The sequence below is a fragment of the Neophocaena asiaeorientalis genome, unplaced genomic scaffold (genome assembly GCF_003031525.2).
Source record: "Neophocaena asiaeorientalis asiaeorientalis breed wild unplaced genomic scaffold, Neophocaena_asiaeorientalis_V1.1 scaffold256, whole genome shotgun sequence".
NCBI classification, from domain to species: Eukaryota; Metazoa; Chordata; class Mammalia; order Artiodactyla; family Phocoenidae; genus Neophocaena; species Neophocaena asiaeorientalis.
The window spans coordinates 3,941,495-3,962,341 of NW_020185324.1; the positions used below are offsets into that span (position 1 = coordinate 3,941,495).

At 35.5% G+C, this 20,847-nt stretch overlaps 1 protein-coding gene and 1 non-coding gene across 7 annotated transcripts in view; one reads left to right on the top strand and one right to left on the bottom strand.

The window, feature by feature from the left end:
* The window catches only part of RFX3 (regulatory factor X3), a 284,844-nt gene that overhangs the window by 124,733 nt on the left and 139,264 nt on the right, over positions 1–20,847 (bottom strand). The gene's annotated exons all lie outside the window — the stretch shown is intronic.
* Positions 11,027–11,131, top strand: LOC112392558 (U6 spliceosomal RNA). The gene has a single exon (XR_003001711.1). It is a non-coding gene; the product is annotated as a U6 spliceosomal RNA (small nuclear RNA).

A 20,847-nucleotide genomic window follows, 5' to 3' on the forward strand; every position in this document is an offset into this window, starting at 1 on the left:
AAATGAGTAGTAGCCGTAATACTACCATAGCAAGGGTCAAGTTAATTTTGAAGCAAACTTGGCATATCACCTACTTTTTAGCAATATTTTATTTTACTTATCCTAATATTTTCATAATAAAATTTACACATAAATACAGTTGCATATGATTCAAACAAAAAGAAAATCAGGGTAAAATGTGATTGCCTCCTGCTTTATGCTCACACTCACTTCCGGCTATTCCTGTTCCTGGACATAATGACCAACCTGATTAACCAACCATAGGACAGCATGCAGTCCTCCAACATCCTACCAATAAATTCACCTTCATGTGCATTTTTGTCTCTGTGCTAGCCAGGAGCAGAAGAGTTAGCACCAACTGCAACAACAAACAGCCCCCAAAACTCAGTGCTTTAACTCCTAAGTTACTCATCTAACAGAGGGTACTCTGATTAACAAGGCTCTACCACTTTGTAGTTGTGTCATCCTGATGTAGCCTCAGAGGAGCTAAAGATTATAGAGGTGGCATCATAGCTCCTAAATGCCTTGACTCACAAATAATACACTCACCAACTACTATCCAGAATATGCCACAGGGCCCAACCTGAATATAAGGGAAAATACACACCTGAACATTTTATGTATCTGATAAAATACCTTTTTTTTCAATAGTACATATATGAACCAGATAATGTGTTCTCCTGCTACTTACTGTTCTTCACTTAACAATACATCTTGGAGCTCTTTTCAAGTGTGTATGTATGTGTGTCTGTGTGTACATGCATGTACAACTATTTTTATTGGTTTCATAGTATGCTATAGTATAGATAAAACTTACTTAACCATTCCACTATTTATGAATATTCAGGCTACTTTTTTTCTATTATAAAAAAAGTGCTATAAAGAAGGAATAGATCTAGTTTTTAATCAAACATTCTATAGAGTTGATCCTCTCCATATGTTTACTGGCAATTGGTTTCTCATGTTGTGTGAATAGTCTATTCATATCTTATGTCCATTTATCTATTGCATTGCTTGTCTTCCCTTAATGATTTACAGGATCTTGTTAAACATGATGAAATTTTTACTCCAATTTATTTAATATATATTTTTCCTTTAACTCTTTTTATGGTGTTTATTAACTATTACTTGGCCAAATATATCAACGCCTTTCCTATAAGCCTTGTGATGTTTTATATTCTATGTAAGACGATCTTCCCCTTTTTAACATTATAAAAAAATAGTCTCCTGATTTTGTTTCTATTGGTTTTGCAGTTTTAAAACTGATTAGTTCTACAATCTATTTGGGGTATTAAGACAAAGGTATACCTTTATTTTTTTCTAAACAGATAACTAATTTTTCTCAACACCATTTACTGCATTATCTTTTTTTTAATTTGAAAGGGTATATTTATCATGAACTAAGTTCTCATTTATACATGGATCTGTTTATTTACTCCTGGTCTGTTACCACTCAGTTTTTATTACTATAGCTTTGTAGTATTTTATAAGATTGGTAGAACAAGTCCTTCACAGCTCTTCTTTTCTATAATCTCTTCCATGAATTAGCTTTTCAACTTTTAAGAAAACCCTGTTTGATGTTTTGATTGGATTATATTGAAATTATGCATTTGTTTGGGAGAGAAATGAATTCTGTATAAGACTGAGTCTGCCCATCCAGACTGCCCAAACATAGTAATCTCACCATATATCCTTTGCAGCAAAAATCTCATTTTAACATTTAGGCCTCCTTAATGGCCTTTCATATGTTGAGTTACATGCTTCCCCCAGCTCACTGGTTATGAGTGACCTATTATGAAGACTGATGCTATTTTTTGAAGTGATATCGTAGGCAGAATTCTAAAAATCTCTCAGATTCCAAACCTGCATCCCTGTAACCTACGAAAGTGATGAGAAATCTCTTCCGTGATTGTGTTACATGGCACGATTAGCTTAAAATTGGGACTGACCCAGCCTCATAAGCCTTTCAAATTAGAGTGCTTCTCTGGCTGGTGGCAGAAGAGGAGGTCAGAGAGTTAAAGCAGAGAACGCTTCAACATGCACGTTTGCAGAAGGAGAGGCCACGTGAGAAGTGATGTGGGCAGCCTCTAGGAGCAGAGAGCACACCCCAGCTGACAGCCAGCAAGAAAACAGAGACCTCAGTCCTCTATAACTGAAAGGAAGGAAATGAATTCTCCCCAACAACCTGAAAGAGCCTGAAAGTGAATTCTTCCCTAGGACCACTACATAAAAGCCCAGTGTGACAGACACCTTAATTTCAGTCTTCTCAGACCTAGAACAGAGAACCCAGTTGAGTCCCCCCAGACTTATGATTTATAGAAATTATGAGATAATAAATGGGTGTTGTTTTAAGCCACTAAATTTGTTGTAATTTGTTACACAGCAATAGGAAACTAATCCAGATAGACTCCAAAGCAATTGTTATTACCACTTTCCCCCTCCATGGGTTTTCAGGATTCCGAGGGAAAAGAAAATACACTCAGAACCACTTCCCCCTTCCTCACCTGTATTTGCATTAATAGTCCCTAATTAAGACATATAGGCCAACCAAAATCTTTAATTTCCTGCTAAATTTTAAGACTTTGGGGAAATAAAAGGCTAATTCTTCCTGTAAAAGTTTGAATATTTAAGGTACACAGTAAATCAAAAACAAAAATATCAAAGGACAAAAAAAGAACCTCAAAAGTCATTGCGTAAATCACCTAATGAAAATTAGGAGAATACTGTTATCAAACGCTAGAATCCAAAATCTATTTCACAAGAGGCCAGGATATATACAATAACCAAGTTTCTTTCAGTCATTATCTATAGTGACTACAATGTTTAAAGGCAAATACAATATTTTAGTAAAATAGTAATTAATCAACACTGTCAATCCACTGGTATAAATTACTGCACTATTTACCTTTGCCTTTAAGTGAAAATGCACTTTATTACACAGTATGTTAAATTTCTAAAACTCTTCATACTCTTCAGAAATACAGAATTATGCATACTCTGAAATCAGCTTAGAGAATTTTTTTAATAGATATTTACTGGAGTATAACTGCTTCACAATACTGTGTTAGTTTCTGTTGTACACCAAAGTGAATCAGCCATATGCATACACATGTCCACATATCCCCTCTCTCGAGTCTCCCTCCCACCCTCTCTATCCGACCCTTGTAGGTCATCACAGAGCACTGAGCTGATCTCCCTGTGCTATGCTTAGAGAATTTTAAACTGGTATATGGCTGAATTATATAATTTTTCAGAAGATATGTTGAAAGAAAATTATAATGGTACTCAATGACAAGACTGACAATAAAATAAGCTTCACTTATTCTGTCTGCATGCTTCTATACTATTTCAATCCTCTTTAACAAAATGTGTTGCATATAGTTCTTGGGTAAAATTTTTAAAACAAAGGAATAAATACAAAAAGAAAAAAGTTTAGTGAATATGAAAGATCACGATTTTAATTTTGATGGAATTGAGAGAAACATTAAGTTTTAGAATCTGAAAACAAATTAGAGGGAAGTAAAAATAGAGTAGAAAGAATTTAAAGAAAATGCTATAACATGGAATAATGGTTAGCTACTTGTTAGAACTATTAAAACAATGTTATGAGAGTTAATTAAAAAGAAAACTCACGCATTGTCTAAAATAAATTTTAAAGTTGTTTCTTAGTCAAAAATGATTTTTAAAATTATTGACTTCTCCAATACTGCTCTCCTCAAAATGCCAATTTCTATGAAATACAAATAACAGAAGTGTAGTGATAGACTAAGGAACCATTATCTTTCTTGAAATTTTAACAGATGGTCTTATCAGGACGATGGACAGGGATCTTATTTCCTTAATTGATTTTCTTTGATGTCTCCATGGTTTTTCACTCAGTAAACAAAAGGTATTATTGATCTAACCACCAAGTTGTCCCTGCATGTTGGTAGCACATATTGCAGTCAATTTAACAGTTGTTGGGAAAGCACATCTAAACTCTACTTACCATTTGCCTGATGATTTGCATGGAACCTCATACAAATCATGGAACCTGATGATTTGCATGGAACCTCATGCAAAGGGAGAATGATCCCTTTGAGCTAATGCTTTGCCCATTCCTAAGCACTGTAGTTGATAATTTAAATTTCATATTTTGCCATCCATTTACATCTTAGTACAAGTAACTTCCCCACAAAAACAAAGCTAGTTTTGATGTAGAGAAGAGAGAGAGAATTGTGTTTTGTATGTAAGCCCCATGAAGGCAGGAACAATACCTGTTTCTTCTTTATCCTCTATCACAATGCCTGGAACATAGTAAACCCTCAATAAGGATTTGATGAAGGAAAGGAGGCGAGCACAAACTGAAATTCAACAAATAGCTCTAAGTTGCCAATGAACAAGAAAAAAAACCCAAAAAACCACACAGGCAAATGGCACATTAGGGGAGAAAAACAGCAAAAAGAAGAAGGTGATAGCGAAGGGAGTAAGAAAGTTCAGTTCTCATATTATTCCTAAATAAATGCATTTTATTTTTCTTTACTTTATGACTTATTCATTTAATAGCTCCACCCATATGCTATTTTAAAGAATAAAATTCATTGGAATGGTAGGAAAAAACATTCTACCATGAAAGGCTGCTTCCAAAGAAGTAAAAAGATGGGGCCTTGTAAGCACTGACGACATATTACATTAGATAACTATTTAGGTGAAGAATACTTTTACATTAGCAAAAGTAAAAATGTTTTGAAGCCTAAGATAAATGACTAAAGATATGGGTCAAAAAAATGGTTGATGACTAATTTGGGGCTGAATCAATGACGAATTAGGTTTACAGACAAATTTTATTTTTTTTAATTAAAAATAAATTTTTTAAATTTGTATACATGGCCAGTTTGGGCACTTGAAATAGTCAAAAACATTTTAAATGATCTCCAGAAAGTTATCAGATGAGTACACGTAAACTATATATAGAGCTCAATTCCATATTAACCCAAATTGTAAAATATTTATAAAGTCAAAAAGTACAAATATTAAAAATTACTCTTAAAAATTACACTACACATATTTTTCCATTACTGGTAATTGGTCTATTCATATTTTCTCTTTCTTCCTGGTTCAGTCTTGGAAGGTTGTATGTTTCTAGAAATCTGTCCATTTCTTCTAGGTTGCTCAATTTATAGGCATATATTGTTAGTGGTAGTCTCTTATGATCCTTCGTATTTATGTGGTATCAGGTATAACTTGTCCTTTTTCACTTCCGATTTTATTGACTTGGGCTTTTTTTTTCTTTTTTTTTAACATTTTTATTGGAGTATAATTGCTTTATAATGGTGTATTAGTATCTGCTTTATAACAAAGTGAATCAGCTATACATATTATTATATATCCCCATACCTCCTCCATCTTGCATCTCCCTCCCACCCTCCCTATCCCACCCACTCCTCCGGGTGGTCACAAAGCACCCAGCTGATCTCCCTGTGCTCTGGAGCTGCTTCCCACAAGCTATCTATTTTACACTGGTAGTGTATATATGTCCATGCCACTCTCTCACTTCAGCCCAGCTCACCCTTCCTCCTCCCTGTGTCCTCAAGTCCATTCTCTACATCTGCGTCTTTATTCCTGTCCTGCCCCTAGGTTCTTCAGAACCATTTTTTTTTTAAGATTCCATATATATGTGTTAGCATATGGTATTTGTTTTTCTCTTTCATCTCTTTTTTTCTTAATAAGTCTAGCTAAAGGTTCATCAATTTTGTGTAACTTTTTAAAGAACCAGGTCTTAGTTTCATTGATCTTTCCTATTGAATTTTAGTCTCTGTTTCATTTAATTTTGCTCTGATCATGATTTCTTTCCTTTCTACTAACTTTTGGTTTTGTTTGTTCTTATTTTTCTAGCTTCTTTAGGTGTAAGGTTAGGTTATTTACTTGAGATTTTTCTTGTTTCTTGAGGTAAGCTTGTATCGCTATAAATGATAGTACTGCTCTTAGCACTGCTTTGGTGCATCCCATAGGTTTTGGATCATTGTGTTTTCATTTTCATTGTTTCCAGGTATTTTTTAATTTCCCCTTTGATTTTTTCAGTGATCCATTGGTTGTTCAGGCTAAACAAACTGTTTAGCCTCCACCTGTTTGTGTTTTTTGCAGTTTTTCTCTTGTAGTTGATTTCTAGTCCCACAGCATTGTGGTCAGAAAAGATGCTTGTTTTGGGGACTAGCATGTGATCTATCTTGGAGCTTTATAGAATCGTAACATCAATATTCAGTCCTTACCTAATCAATAGTTCAAAACAGTATTCAATAAATTGTTAACTCTTTAACTTCAAATTCTTCTGTGAGGTACATGGCTTTTAAAAAATGAAACAAAACTTAATAATATATAATCTGTAAATGAGAAGTGCCTAAGACACAATTGGATTGATATGAGGGGAGAGGAGGGCAGAGATGGGCTGGGAAGAGGCACAGAAAAGTTTCTGGCATGACAAAAATATCCCGTATCTTGAACAAAGTATAGGTATAGGGATAAAATCACTTCTCACAGCACACTGAATAGTGTCACCTAAGATCCATGTATTTCACTGTAAATAAATTGCAGCTCACCAAAAACTAAATGGCAAAAAAATAAATGTAGGTAAAATACTTCTTGACTATAATGAAAACACAATTACAGAATGTAACTAATTCCAAACTGAGAATAGATGCCTCTGTGTGTGTGTGTGTCTGTGTGTGTCTGTGTGTGTGTGTCTGTGTGTGTGTGTGTGTAATTTAGGGGGAGGAGTAGGTGTTTCCCCCATAAAAATGAAGCAGTAATTTATTAAGTTTTCATAATGATATGTGGCCACAACAGTATCATAAAACATCTGTGGGAATGATGACCAAGAACATAATTAAACAAAGATTCTTCAAATTACTGTGTATTAACATAAAATAAATCCTTTTTTATTTTATTTTTTTTATTTTTATTTTTTTGCAGTACGCGGCCCTCTCACTGTTGTGGCCTCTCCCTTTTGCGGAATACTCTGTATGCAGACTCTAGGTCTATCCATCTCATTACAAATAGCTCAATTTCGTTTCTTTTTAAGGCTGAGTAATATTCCATTGTATATATGTGCCACATCTTCTTTATTCATTCATCCGATGATGGGCACTTAGGTTGTTTCCATCTCCGGGCTATTGTAAATAGAGCTGCAATGAACATTTTGGTACATGACTCTTTTTGAATTTTGGTTTTTTTAAATGAAGCAAAATAACTACTGAATTATTTCACTCTGCTTAAGGGAAAAACTGATCAGAAGTAAAGTCATTCAATTTATTTGCTATTGTATATATATCACTGAAGTGGGACACTGTTAGTTGCTATCAAGGGTGAGTTCTCTAAACATCAGAGTTGCCTATTTACAATCTACCGTGGCTTTCATTTTTCAGACGTTTCTATTTATAATGCCAGCAGTACAGTACTTTTTCTCTTCTGCCAATGGAGTTAAGAAGATAAAGCAAATGAATTTAGATACTTACAAAATAATGTAATCAATTCAATTTCTTTTGCAGCACAGTTAATTCCTATTGTTTAATTTTAACTTTATATTAGCACAGAGTACTGAGGATTAAATCAGTGTTTCTACTTACATGGCTCCAAAATACATTATAATAACTATCAAATAATTGATATAGATATGCTATGGCTTTGGGGATAATTTCAGTAATCTGTATAACTAAAATTTAAATTACCATTCAAATGATGATGAATTATTAATAAACTATGAAGTTTTACATGTGGCCAGAAATGTAAATTATATAAGACTTCGATAAATGTATTATCTTGAAAAAGCAGTTATGGAAAATAGCCTCATCAACTTAAGTAAGATGAAGAGAAGCTGGAGAAAGTACAGGAACAAGTAATATAAATTACTAAATGACTGGGAAATGACTTAACAAAGAAAGCCTAAAATAATGTGGGTTAGTAGGGAACAGACTACTGGGGTGGAATTAATAACAGTCTTTATTCAACTAGATAAATACTATACACATAGACCTTCAGTACTCTGCCCATTGAGAAAAGGATCTAAGAAGGTAAACGTTAAGTAGCAACTTTAAGAAGGGCTATGTTTAATACCAAGAAAAGTTTCCTTTTCAGTTTCAAGACTTTAGAGCTTAATTACAAAGATGGCTATAAAATCCATTTTCTCTGAAAATGTTTGGCCACAATAGAAATTACCAAAGGTAGTCATTCCTCTAACACACATGTAGCATTAGGTAGCAAATGTTGTGTACCCCATGGCCATACACACTCACCCTTACCACTTCAACATACACTGGTCTAGCTTTACACTACAGCATCTGAGAGATTTATCAGACCCTTAGCACCCTCTTTGCCCACCTGCATTTCAGCCAGAAATGTCAGGAAATTAACCCCCACCTGTGAGTGGCCAATGACTGACAGGAGTCTATATAAATACCCTAGGCTTCCTTTGCCCTCAGGTGAAATAACTCTGAGATGTGGCATAACACTGGCTCCCAGACTGCCCCAATGTGATCCATCTCCGATTAGCTACAGTTGTAACTTGTATAGTAATATAATCTCCGTTAGATAAAATCCCTTCCCTGTCTCACTTTCCCAATAACCTATTGGCATTTCCTGGGATCATCCCCCAAATAAACTACTTGCACTGAAACCTTCATATCCAAGTTTGCTTTTTAACTACCTACACTAAGACAACACACATGCCATTTCATTGTACCACCTGTCTTTTCATATACTTAACAGTTTCTTTAAATTCCCCAATTATAAAATTTCTTGAAAAACTTTTATAACACAAGAACTAGAAAACTAATACCTTCCAACTTTCATTATTACAATACACTAAAAATAAATGATATCAAAACAGTTATTTAATACTAGCCAGCTATTGCTGCCTATTATCTCTGAGTCTGAATCATGCTTTTTTTTTTAAGTGTGTACATGGGAGTAGGGGAAGATTAACAAATATTTGTGAGGTATTACAGATATGCTGCACCAAATTGACCATGTTTATTACTTCGAGTGACAGAGAATGGAAGAAGGAATAATTTCCTCACTCTGTGATTCAATGTTTTCTTAAATCTCTTTCCCATAACCACTTGAAGTCCATCTTATCATCTTGGACCATTTAAAATCACTTCACATCCCAATGGAATATACATTCCACACTTTAGAAAATATTACACTACAGAATAGATAAACCTGAGAAAGCTAATTCAGTCTTAACTCAGAAAAAAATTAATAGAGATCTCCCAAGATTTCTTTGACCTCTATATACTTTCAGAAACTATTAAACAGAGAGTTAGGAATTCTAGTCTTAATTTTTTGTGTGGCTGTGGCCAAGTCAATTCATTTTTCTGGACCTCAGTTTCCTCAACCTTAAAATAAAAAAGTCAAATAGGTCCACGTTTTCTCTTTTCTGTTCTCTTTGCCACTTGAGTAGCAAAAGGAGTGAGCAAAGGTGAAGCTGTAGGTTTCTTAATCCCATTCCTTCAAAGCAGTTCTGGGAAGATCAGGAGGAGACAGGAGAGAGAAAGAGAGGGAGGAGTAGGTGAAGAGGAAAGAAGCAGAGGGAGGGGGAGGAGAAAGACTAGGAGGAGAGAAAGAAACAGAAAGGAAATGGACTTTTAAAAATATAGGTACCACCTTCCACTTATTAGAATGGCTACTATTGAAAAGAAAAAGAAGATAACAAATGCTGATGAGGATGTGGAGAAACTGGAACCTTTGTGTACTGTTGGTGGGAATGTAAAATGGTGCAGCCGGTGTGGAAAAGAGTATGGCAGTTCCTCAAAAAAGTTAAAAATAGGATATACCATATGACCCAGCAATTTCATTCCTGGGTATATACCCAAAAGGAACTGAAAGCAGAGTCTCAGAGAAACACTTGTATCCTCATGTTCACAGCAGCACTATTCACAACAGACAAAAGCTGAAAGCAACTCAAGTGTCTCAACAGATGAATGGATCCACAAAATGTGTATACATACAATGGAATATTAGCTTTAAAAAGGAAGGAATTCTGACACATGCTACATCATAGATGAACCTTGAGGACATTATGCTAAGTGACTAAGTGAAATAAGCCAACCACAAAAAGGCAAATAGTATATGATTCTACTTACATGAGGTGCCTAGAGTCATCAAATTCATAGAGACAGAAAGTAGAATAGAGGTTACCAGGGGAAATGGGGAGTTGCTGTTTAATGGGTATAAAGTTTCAGTTTTGCAAGATGAAAAGAGTTCTTGAGGCTGGTTGCACAGCAATGTGAATCTACTTAACATGATTGAACTGTACCCTTAAAATGGTTATGATGGTAAATTTTACGTTACATTTATTTTATCATGAATTAAATTTTAAAAAAATACAGGTTACCATGGGACTATATGATACTTAAGATCTCTTTCAGCTCCACAGCCTTTGAATTAGCATTAACAACAATTACGTAATTTATCATGGTCATGATACAAGGTTCATGAACAAAATTAAAACAAAAAAGTTATTTATCCCATATATATTATCCACAATATTTGCAGTATGTGTATTATAACCATTAATCTCTATGATCCAAGCAATGAGCTTCAGTTACTAATACTTATTCATGCTCTCTACAGAGAGTCACTAAAATATTACCTAAATGTTAAGAAATCTTATGGCCAAATAGAAAGTTCTGCAAATTTAAGGTTACTATTAATCTTTCTTCAAAACTGTCACCTCCACTTTGAATGCCATTAAATCCCAGTCAGATTGAAAGGCAGTTTCTTCTGTGCTCGCACAGAGTAACGTTAGTACCCTCTCATGGTCAATCCTGTGTCAGGATGAACTGAACATGACTGCTGTTCTACCCTGACTCTGAGTCCCAGTGAGTAAGACCTCACCACGCAGTAGCCTACCGATCTTGTCTAGCTGTGTCCATAGCACACTGCAACCACACCGTACTTATTAGAATTAGCACACCATTTACTCATAAGTTCTCATGTTTCTTAATGTTTCTTAATACAAGCTGACAAGAAGATATCTAAAATTAAATAAGTGCTCGCTTTGGCAGCACATATACTAAAAATTGGAATGATATGGAGATTAGCATGGCCCCTGCACAAGGATGACACGCAAATTCGTGAAGCGTCCCATATTTTTGAGAAATGGAAACAAAAACAAAAATAAACAAATGGGACCTAATGAAACTTAAGAGCTTTTGCACAGCAAAGGAAACCATAAACAAGACAAAAAGACAACCCTCAGAATGGGAGAAAATATTTGCAAATGAAGCAACTGACAAAGGATTAATCTCCAAAATATACAAGCAGCTCGCACAGCTCAATATAAAAAAAAACCAAATAACCCAATCCAAAAATAGGCAGAAGACCTAAATAGACATTTCTCCAAAGAAGATATACAGATTGCCAACAAACACGTGAAAGAATGCTCAACATCACCAATCATTAGAGAAATGCAAATCAAAACTACAATGAGATATCATCTCACACCAGTCAGAATAGCCATCATCAAAAAATCTACAAACAATAAATGCTGGAGAGGGTGTGGAGAAAAGGGAACCCTCTTGCACTGTTGGTGGGAATGTAAATTGATACAGCCACTATGGAGAACAGTATGCAGGTTCCTTAAAAAACTAAAAATAGAACTATCCCTCCTGTCTTTTTATTGTATAATTTTATTTATTTCTTACTGAAAACATAAACCTGACCTAAGTTAATTTATCATTTAAAAATTTTCTCTTTTATTCTCCTTGGTTTTAACATAAAATTTAAAAATATTACTTGAACTCATATAAGTGTACTTTAAAAATCTATTTAATTAGACACAAATTACTGATTTAAGTAAAAGTATAAATGGAAGAAAATTAAACTATCAGTGTTACTGAATTATTAAGATATATATTGTTGGCCAATAAGCACAAAAGATGCTTAACATCATTAGTTATCACAGAAATGAAAACTAAAACTACAATGAAATACCACTACATAAATCACTAGCATGGTTAAAATTAAAGCCACTTATAATTCCAAGTTCAGTAAGGATGTCAAGCAAATAGAACTCTCATACAGTGCTGGAAGGAATATAAAATGATATAACCACTTTGGAAAGTAGTATGGCAGTTGCTACAAGGTTAAACAAGCACATACCATATGACCCAGCAAGTCCACCCCTAGGTATTTACGTAAGAAAAATAAAAACATATGTTCACACAAAGACTTAACATATGAATGTTCAAAACTGAAAACAAGCCAAATGTTCAGCAATAGGTGAGTGGATAAATAAACTCTGATATATCGTTAAAATGGAATGTTATTCACAAATGAAAAGGAATGAACCACTGAGAGACATAAAATCATGGATGAACCTCCAAATCACTATGTTGAGTAAAAGAAGCTCAACACAAAAGACTATATGTTGCATGATTTTATTTATTTGAAACTCTAGAAAAGACAAAACAAACTAAATGATAGCAAATCAGTATTTTCCTGGAGCTGGAAATGGGGGAGGGGAGGAACTGAGAGCAAAGGGGCATGAAGAAATTATTTGGGGTGATGAAAATGTTCAATATTTTGATTGTGATGGTGTTTATACAAGTATACACATTTGCCAAAACGGTACACTTAAATGGATATTATTGTATGTAAATAGCACCTTCGTCATAGAAAGTGATAGCATGGTAATTAAGCAGCATATTAGTTCAGTAGCTTGCAAACTTTTTAAATCATTTTCCTCTCTTAAAAAAATTACTTACAAATTACATACATGTTTAGAAGTATACACTCTACAAAACATATAGAAAAGTAGGAATTATAAAGAGCTAAAGATCAAATAATGAAATGTCCTGTTAATTGATGCAACTTCATTATTTAATCTAATGTCATAAAATGTACTTAGGTGAGAGGTTCACCACTGAAGATAATGGACATAAATCTGTATGTCAAAAATATTCTCAGTATGTAGAACTTGTGAAGCTAACTTCTTATCATTTAGACAGTGACTGTCTAAACAGACATTTTCTATGTGACTGTGAAAGAATTAGAGGAGTGCTCATTCTGTCATCTTGATTCTCCTTGCAATATTAGTGCTATATTCAACCCGTAGGCTATATGTTACAAAAATTTTAAGCTGCTTTTCCATATCATGAAGTTGGTTTAATTAAATCTAGACTACATAATCTATTAATTCACCTTACCGGAAGCAGAAAATGCAAAAAATGAGTGAGGGGGCGGTGAGAGGTGGTACAGTAGGAAGATCTTGGGCTTGCCTCCTTTCATGGATACTATATATAGAAACTTAACTAGAAAACCCAAAAGACTCCACCAATAAACTATTGGAACTAATAGATGTATTCAGTAAAGTTGCAGGATATAAAATTAATATACAGAAATCTGTTGCATTTCTATATATCAACAATAATCTATCAGAAAAAGTAAGAAAACAATCCCATTTACAGTTGTATCAAAAAGAATAAAATTTCTAAAAATAAACTTAACCAAGACAGTGAAAGACCTATACTCTGGAATCTATAAGACACTGATGAGAGAAACTAAAGAAGACACAAAGAAATGGAAGGATATACCATCTAACGAAATGGAAGAATTAACACTGTTAAAATGTCCATACCACCCAAAGCAATCTATAGATTCAATGCAATCCCTATCAAAATACCAATGGCATTTTTCATAGAAATGGAACAAATATTCTTATATTTTGTATGGAACCACAAAAGATCCTGAATAGCCAAAGCAATCTTGAGAAAGAAAACAAAGCTGGAGGTATCATGCTCCCTGATTCAAATCTATACTATAAATCTATAGTAATCAAAACAGTATGGTACTGGCACAAAAACAGACACATAGATCAATGGAACAGAGCCCAGAAATAAATCCATGCTTATATGGCACCTAATCCTTGACAAGAGCAGCCAAGAATACACAATAGGGAAAGAACAGCCTGTTCAATAAATGGTGTTGGGAAAAACTGGACAGCACCATGCAGAAGAATCAAACTGGACTATTTTCCCACACCATATACAATAATAAACTCAAAATGGATTAAAGATTTAAATGTAAGACCTGAAACCATAAAACTCCTAGAAGAAAATACAGGCAGTAAACTCTCTGACATCAGTCTTTGTAACATTTTTTTGGATCTGCCTCTTCAGGCAAGAGCAACAAAAGCAAAATTAAACAAATGGGACTATATCAAACAAAAAAGGTTTTGCACAGTGAAGGAAACCATCAACAAAATGAAAAGGCAACCTACTAAATGGGAGAAGATATTTTCAAATGATATATCCCATAAAAAGTTAATATCCAAAATATAAAAAGAACTCATGTATTGAGCTGTAGCTCAATATAAAAAAAAATCCAATTAAAAAAACCAGCAGAGGATCTGAATAGACATTTCTCTAAAGAAAGCATACAGATGGCCAATAACATGAAAGGATGCTCAACATCACTAATCTTCAGGGAAATTCAAGTCAAAACCACAATGAGATATCACCTCACGCCTGTTAGAATGGCTATCATCAAAAAGACAACAAATAACAAACGTTTGTGAGTCTGTAGAGAAAAGGAATGGTGGTGCACTGTTGGTGGGAATGTAAACTGGTGCAGCCACAATGGGAAATAGTATGGAGGTTCCTCAAAAACTCAGATAGAACTACCATATGATGTAGCAATTCTACTTCTGGGCATTTATATGAAGAAAACAAAAACTCCTATGCTAACTGCAGCATTATTTACAGTAGCCAAGATATGGAAGCAACCTAAGTGTCCATTGATAAATGAGTGGATAAAGAAGATGTGATGTGTATATATGTATATGTGTGTATATCTATCTATATTTATAAAATGGTATATTAGCCATAAAACGAATGAAATCTTGACATTTGTAACAACATGGATCTATCTATAGGGTATTATGCTAAGTGGAACTTTGTGCTTCCACTACATGGGGCATGGGTTCGATCCCTGGTCCCTGATCAGGGAACTAAGATCTCACATGTGCACTGCACGACCTTAATATATAAATGAATGAATGAATGAATGAATGAATAAAATCGATATAAAACACAAAGCAAACAAACAAAACAAAACAGAAACAGACTCATAGATACAGAGAAAAAGTGGTGGTTGCAAAAGGGGGGTGGGTAGATGGGTGAAATAGGTGAAAGAGATTAAGGGGGCAAACTTCCAGTTACAAAATAAATAAGGCATTGGGGATGTAACATACAGCTTAGTGAGTACAGTGTATAACATGATAATAACTTTGTATGGTGACAGATGGCTACTAGATTTATTATGGTGATCATTTTGTAATGTACTTAAATGTCAAGTCACTACGTTGTACACCTGAAAATAGCATAATATTGCACAGGAACTATACTTCAAGGACATTTAAATAAAAATAAATAAATAAAACGTTTTTCAAAAGTGAGGGGGCTACCATTAACCCCTCTCTTCCTTCAGTATGCCTCATTTATACATGTGATATATAAGTAATTATATCTTTGCTATATTTCCCATTTTTAATAAAAAATATAAATAGATATTCTAACGTATCTTTTTCTTACTCTAATAAATCTTGCACAAATATAGGCTGTAGAAGTTCTGCTTTGGAGACATCTGAGAGTGATCATTTGTACTATTCAAAAATTATAGGGTTTAAAAATATGGAGTATGTGCATGTGCATGTTTAACACTAAACCTGTTATTAACTATTTTCAATCACTATTAATTTACAAGGCACTTCAGTATTACCTAGTTCACTCATTAATTCAACATTCATTGAGCATCTATTATGTACACCTATTAGGTTGTACTATAATGTGAACAAAAGAAGACATGGTGGGCTTCCCTGGTGGCGTAGTGGTCGAGAATCTGCCTGCTAATGCAGGGGACACGGGTTCGAGCCCTGGTCTGGGAGGATCCCACATGCCGTGGAGCCACTAGGCCTGTGAGCCACAACTACTGAGCCTGCGCGTCTGGAGCCTGTGCTCCGCAACAAGAGAGGCCACGATAATGAGAGGCCGCGATAGTGAGAGGCCCGCGCACCGCGATAAAGAGTGGTCCCCGCTTGCCACAACTAGAGAAAGCCCTCGCACAGAAACGAAGACCCAACACAGCAAAAATAAATTAATTAATTAATAAACTTCTACCCCCAACAAAAAAAAAAGAAGTCATGGTGTCTGGATCATCAACTTATGATATAGTTTTGAGGAAAGACACTGATCACATAAATCAGCTAAAACTACAGCAATGAAATGGTCTGTGAGGGAAAGGTACACAGGTCTAGGAAAGTGCATAACAGAAAGACTTAATTTCACAGTGGTTTGGGGAATCAATCATGCTTCCCCCAGGATGATGACTACTGACCTTCAGGGTTCAATAAAATATTATTAAAACATGCAAACATAAACCAAGGTGCAAACAATGATAGCTGTGGGGCCAACTGTTATACGGAGCTTCTCTTGCATCCAACCTATCTGTAGTATCATTTAGCCTTGATCAAGTTCATATTAAGGCTGGCTCTATTCCTCCTCATTAGCCTCCAAAATTATAGTAGTTCCACCTCCTGGAACCAAAGCTATTTTAAACACATATGAAAACACACTGAAGTTGAATGGCAGTCTCAGTTCTAATGCATTAATTAAGATAATCTAAAATATGTTCATAGCTTCATTATAAAGATTATCTAAATAAACACATACACACATAGAGTGGATTCCTAAGAAAACATCCATATATCTCACTTTGAGAAACACTGCTCTTTTCAATCATTTTCCTACCTCCAGTTCCTAGCAGTGTCTGGTATATGTATCAGTAATTTGCCCTCATATCTGCACAATGCTTTGTAGTTCACAAAGCCCATTACAAAGATTTTCTCATTTGGTCCTAACAACAATTCTGGGTGAATTATCTATTTCAAAGATAAGGAAACTAAGGCTGGGTGGTACTTCTTCAAGGTAGCTTTTCTTTTTTTTTTTGCAGTACGCGGGCCTCTCACTGTTGTGGCCTCTCCCATTGCGGAGCACAGGCTCTGGACGCGCAGGCTCAGCGGCCATGGCTCACGGGCCCAGCCGCTCCGTGCCATGTGGGATCCTCCCGGACAGGGGCACAAACCCGTGTCCCCTGCATCCACAGGTGGACTCTCAACCACTGCGCCACCAGGGAAGCCCAAGGTTGTTTTTCCTCAGGAAGTTTCCCACAATTGCCCACTTCCATCAACTGACTCACCTCTAAATTATATTATGTGTTTTTTGCTCCTATAGCATAGCTCTCTATATTATACTTCAGGCATCACCATTCTCTGTGTCATTTTCTGTTCACCTGTCCGTCTCTTTGACCTAACCTTAAAGTTCTTCATATGCCAGTAGCACATAACAGATGTTCAATCAATGCCCAGTGAGCTCCTGTAATACAGTTATGGAGACTAAAGGACAGGGAGGTTAAAATGAGCTCAATACCATGTAGCTTATTTTGGCAGACCTAGAACTCCGATTCACTCACAACTCCTGAGATCAAATTCAAGTCACTGTTCCTTTAGTCCATAACGCTAATATTTTGGGCAATATTACTGCTTCATAGGAAGCAGAAGAACAAAAACTGCATTCTTTCAATATACTAAAGTATTACGAACCAAAACATAGATATGAATATAATTTAAGCCCAAACATCAAAAACATTTTCCACCCGTGAAATAAATTGTCTACTGAGATCAGTTAACACGGTCAGGAATCTATTTTTATACTGACAAAAGAGTATGGGTTTTGCTTATTACACTATCTTCTCTAGGTCATATTTTTTTTCCTAGACAGAGTTCCCTGATGCTCTTTTGCTTTGTTATTTTTAGTATCTAATTAAAATAAACTAAAGAAACAATTTCTCTGATATCAATTTATGAGATCCCTGGAAAAAATTAAGAGTAATCATGAGTTTTAACTGTATAACTATCTACCAGATCAATGAACCACAGGCAACAAACACCTTAGTGAACCTCAATGTCAAAGCAAAGCCTTGAAAATCAGCACAATAACAAAAAAGAAAAGTTATTGGTAAAAAAGGCTTTGCATAGAATAATTATGTTACCAAGGGTCATAAACAGGACTATAATCAATGGTCTGCTCAGTCTCATAAGAATCTCAGAAAAAAGTTACCACAGGGAACTAAAGTTTAGGTTTATTCAAAGTAAAATTAACTTGCTTAATATCACTCTTCCAAAACTTCAGAAATAATTTTGCTCAGTTATTCCATTTATAGTTCCATTTACAAAAAACCCACAAAACCTCAAGTTAGTCTGTATTATAGTTTACTTCCACTAGTGATGAGTTACAAAGTTACTCTGAGATTTACAAATGGGACAGTGCCTCCCTCTCTAATCCCTGTTTTACTAATAAGCACTTTTATTTAAGAATCACCTTTCTTCTTACATTTCAAGTGCTCTCTTTTCTAATGTATAATTTTTCTTATTTGGTTTCTCTTCTTTAATCCTACTATTTTTAAAAAGCTGAGATTGCTAATAATAAGGAAGCCCAAATTTAATAGAATCCAAAGTTATCAATACTTAATAACCCAGAAACACCAACAAGTAAAGGCAGGCAGATAAAAACAAAATCATGGCTTTGGTTAGCTGTATAGATTTGTGAGAAACAGCTTGACCAACTTGTAAACCAAAAATAAAAAGCTCTGCATATTATTATTTTCAGTTTTGAGGCCACCTTTTAATCACCCATTAAAATTATACCTTACAGGGCTTCCCTGGTGGCGCCGTGGTTGAGAGTCCGCCTGCAGATGCAGGGGACACAGGTTCCTGCCCCGGTCCGGGAGAATCCCACATGCCGCGGAGGGGCTGGGCCCGTGAGCCATGGCCGCTGAGCCTGCACGTCCGGAGCCTGTGCTCCGCAGCGGGAGAGGCCGCAGCGGTGAGAGGCCCGCATACCGCAAATAAATAAATAAATAAATAAAATTATACCTTACAGAAATAAAAGATAATCTTTAAATATTACAATTATAAGAAGATGAAAAATTATACCTTTTTATTTAATAAAAAAATCTATATTCTACCTCTTCCCCTATTCAATAATTAATATATCAATTGTAATATATATTTGGGTGAGTTTAACTTTTTTAAAGGCTGCTAATCAATTGATTTGATGAATCTGGTTTTCCTCACAGGCTGGAATGGGAATGGCTGTCTGGGCCTTCATACTATCCATATCTATACTGCTACTAAATAAAACAAAAATCAAAGCCGCAAACTGGCTAATTATCATTTTTTGGGTTTAGTACCTAATTCCTACTTCCTAATACTTTTGTCTTCTTTCTTGAGAATAATTTTGTTTGCATTTTCTAGCAACCAGATTTTTAAAGCAACGCTCAATTGTACCACCAATTCATTATACACATCTGTTTTTAAAAGTCTTAAAAGTATCACCAATTTTGTTTCTTATTGATCATTTTATGTGTTATTCAGGCTTGCTTATTTATTTATTTATTTTCTTGGTGGTAATCATCAAGACTGGGGAGTTGATGGGGAATATAGAGAGAACTGGGCAAAAAGCTCAGAATTGATTTTCCTCTTTTAAAACACTGATCCACTGAGATGAGACAAGAGTAGTTTAAATTTGGGATACTTTTTAGAAGAACTCTTGTTGCTTAGCACATGTATAAGGAAAACTTTCAGGTTTTTTTATTTAAAGATAAAATAGTAAGTGCCCATGTCTATTGAACACAATATTATGATTAGTAGCTCAAATTATCACTTACCAAACTTACCTCAGATTGGTAAAGTGATTCATTTCAAAAAAAAAAAATTTTTTTTTTTTTTGTTTTTTTCGGTACGCAGGCCTCTCACTGTTGTGGCCTCTCCCATTGCAGAGCACAGGCTCTGGACGCTCAGGCTCAGTGGCCATGGCTCACGGGCCTAGCCGCTCCGCGGCATGTGGGATCTTCCCGGACCGGGGCACGAACCTGTGTCCCCTGCATCTGCAGGCGGACTCTCAACCACGGCACCACCAGGGAAGCCCCCAAATTTTTTTGTATAACTCCACACTGCTAGAAAAGTTGCAGGAGTCATACAAAATATTCCCAAGTTATCCTTTCTCCAGATTATCTATTTTACTACATTGATTTTAACATGTTTCCCCTCTTTTTTTTTTAAGGTACTATATTTACTGATGTTCATACTTAGGGTCTGAGTTTAGGGAGGGCTTTAAGAAGTTCAAGGTTTATAATTTTTTTTAATAAATTTATTTATTTGTTTTTGGCTGTGTTGGGTCTTCGTTGCTGCACGTGGGCTTTCTCTAGTTGCGGCAAGCAGGGGCTACTCTTCGTTGCGGTGCGCAGGCTTCTCATTGCAGTGGCTTCTCTTGTTGTGGAGCATGGGCTCTAGGCGTGCAGGCTGCAGTAGTTGCAGCACATGGGCTCAGTAGTTGTGGCTCCCGGGCTCTAGAGCACAGGCTCAGTAGTTGTGGCTCCCGGGCTCTAGAGCACAGGCTCAGTAGTTGTGGCGCACTGGCTTAGTTGCTCGGCGGCGTGTGGGGTCTTCCTGGACCAGGGATCGAACCTGTGTCCCCTGCATTAGCAAGTGGATTCTTAACCACTGCACCACCAGGGAATTCCCAAGGTTTATAATTTTTTTATTTGCTAGTTATCTTGCTCAAGCAGCCCTTTATACTCCGGATGCACCTGCTTCACTAGCTTTGCTTGTGGGATCTTCAAAAATGTTCTGTGATTGATTCATAGTATTAAAAATCCTTCTTGACATAAAGTGTATCATGTTCTTCACCATGAGACTGCCCATGTTTAGTACTGCTATGTCAGTGGGCTTATACCATTTATCTTGTTATAACT